Source organism: Epargyreus clarus, unplaced genomic scaffold (genome assembly GCF_041222505.1).
Source record: "Epargyreus clarus isolate Ecla_fem2 unplaced genomic scaffold, WU_Ecla_fem_2.2 ptg000023l, whole genome shotgun sequence".
Taxonomy (NCBI): domain Eukaryota; kingdom Metazoa; phylum Arthropoda; class Insecta; order Lepidoptera; family Hesperiidae; genus Epargyreus; species Epargyreus clarus.
Window position 1 is genome coordinate 14084186 of NW_027332230.1, and position 3020 is coordinate 14087205.

Sequence of the window (3020 nt, forward strand, 5' to 3'; positions counted from 1 at the left end):
CGAAATCCTTATCGTCATTGTAAGTTTCAGTAATTTTCTATTCCAGCGATCTGGTAACGAGCGATTATCGATATTTAAAACATATGCTTTGAGTATAGTTTCCCATTCTCGACTTTTTAGGTCGGTAAATTCTGAAGCCCCCGCCCTGACACTCTCAGGGAGAAGGAGATTCAGTTTTCCCAATAAATATATTAAGTATTCCCTAATTTTCCTGATAATATAGTGTTGAATAACGGCTTGTTTAATGTGTATGTTTATATTTGAGTCTAGTCTATTGCAATATTTATGTAAACTTTTGGCTATTATTCCAGTGGTTCCTATTATTATTGGTATGACGGTGGTGGGTATTTTCCAAAGTCTAGTTATTTCATTTTTAAGTGGGTGATATTAACTTAATTTTACTATTTCTTTGGCTCCGATGTTATAATCTGATGGAATTGAGACATCTATTAAATAAGCATGATTTTCTACTTTATTAATGTAAGTGTAAATGTCTGGTCTATTGTGTGAAATTGTTTTGTCAGTTTGTACCGGCATCTCCCACATCAGCTTAGCTGTTTCATTTTCTATTACTTGGAGTTGTGTTAGTGTTTCTTTCCACCACAACGGATTGACGTTAAACTTATGTTTTTTAGCTATTGCCCAGTTATACAATACTATATTATACTATACTATTTTCTCTCGTATATTGCTGCTGCTCGCTTCTTGTTATAAGTGAAACACACGCCGAAAACAAGCCCGTTAGGCCTGAAACCTTGAACGCACTGCCTTTCTTTGTAAGTTGGGGTCTCAAAGCCTGTATTAGTAAGATAACATTATTCTAGCCTATTCTGATTAGATCTAGGTAAAATGCGAGCCTATCTAGTCGGCAAAACTAACATGAATTAAAACGATACCATCTACAATATTAAATGTATTTAAAAACATTAAATTAATATTTGAAGATCACTTATACCCAAACGTCAGAGGTCACTTATACCCAAATACTCGTAGTTCCTGCTTTGATATAATTTTGATTTGTTCGTATTGGTACCTGGCTATATATTATGTACCTGTTATATATGCGCCTAGGTTTCCCTTTCTAATTGACCTACCTTGGCACTAGCTTAGTAAATATATAATATCGCTATATAAGGCAAACAATTAAAATTATTCCTATATTCGTCACATCCTTATGTGGTGCATACTTTGGACACACAAATAAGAAGTATATAAATACTCTGACCCAAATCTGAAATCTAATTCCATCACTCTGATATGTGCTTGAAGGTGGTGGAACCCTTTGTGGTTCGACTCCGGCGACACCACCGCCATACCTATTTCTACCTAATAATAGCAGTGTTAGGCGCTGCTGTGTTCCGTTTTGATGGGTGTGGTAAGGGAGACAGACTTTTCCGAGGCGTTCTAGCTTAGTCCTCAGGGGTAGCGGGGCATCTGTGGCCGACCTCAGGTAGGAATATCTAATCCTATCTGGGGTAGATTACAGATGTCTATGGGCGGCGGTAGACACTTACCATCAGGTGGACTGCATGCTCGTCTGCTACTCCTATATTATAAAAAAATTGTGCTTGATCGGGGATCGAACGTGGAACCATACGTATATCAGCCCAATACTTATTAAGAACGCTGCGAATCGTCAAGATGTTTACCTATGTTACGCATGTTAAAACATTTAGCTTATGTTGGGTGCAGAAAGGTTATAGAGAAAATGTTTTTCTATGCAAAACAATGCAATTATGTAATTATAATACTTTAACATGCTTTGTTCATCGCACACGTAAGTACAGTGAAAATCTTGACAGAGCTCATTGATTATGCGTGAACTCATTACCATACTCATCGAGACTACTGAGTATCGGGTACTTGTAATGAGATCTAGGCAATGTAGGGGTGCGATGAGATGTTATAGGCAACCTAGCAATACCCCGCGACTTCGTATGTGTTGAAAATTTTGCTGAACCTTTTGTATTACGAATGTGACGACACTTTTTTTTGCATAAAGTGATATAAAGCGCCTACCGTCTGCTTTAAAGAGGTGTTGAAAGGTTATAATGACAATACATTTTATATTTAAAGTTGTACAATGAAGATAGTAGAGCCTCTTGTATTTCTGACTAATAAGAGCGCTGCTGCCGCTGAGGTATACCTATTTAAAGGGTGTGGAAAGAATGACACAGGCAGCAACGGGCCTGTGGGCTTCCTCAAGTTGGGCACTAATCTTATCTGGGATTGATTACTGATGTTCACGGGCAACTACCAATAGGTGTGTACTAAGTAAGTAAATTATTAATGAATAATACTCGTAATTAAAGTCGTCAACATTAAAAGCTTTATTTCAAGCATAGATTAGTAAAGATTACTCACTCCTAACAAGAAAATGTGCCCAGTTTTGAGAATTGAGATAGTTGCGTAAAAAAGTTTTGCCACGTCTCCGTGCTCAAATGTCCCTAACATATTTGAAATTATTATTATAAATTATTTGTTTATTATGTAAATTACGCAGTATTAGTTATTTATTTGTAAATTTTCTCTAAAAATGTTTTTACTTGTCAAGAATTCAAAAAAAGAACTTACTATAATAAGCCATTTCCAGCTTCATTCAATTTCAAGGCACCGAAGTATCTTTAATTATCTATGATTTCAAGCATCTAATATTCTAAGCTTACTTAAATACGAGTACTCAATTACTTCTAGGTACGAGATATTTGTTACCACACCTCCTAAAACATAATTTCGAATATAACTCAAGTGCGCCCATCGTCAATTAACAAGGTTTCATTTTAAATTAACCTTTAGGTTAACTCGATCCATCAAATTCCCTGAAAATCACATTAATGGCAATTTCGTCAGCGATTCGACAAGCTTGTTACAATCGCTTATGAGCTGTGATTTCATTCCAATTACTGTTTTGATAAATGGCGTGCATCTTCGTCGCCCCTTTTTTCGAAGATGTTGAAAGTTGGTACGGAATTATACGCCGAAATACGAATAAGATTCTTTGATTGAGTCCGACGTTAAGT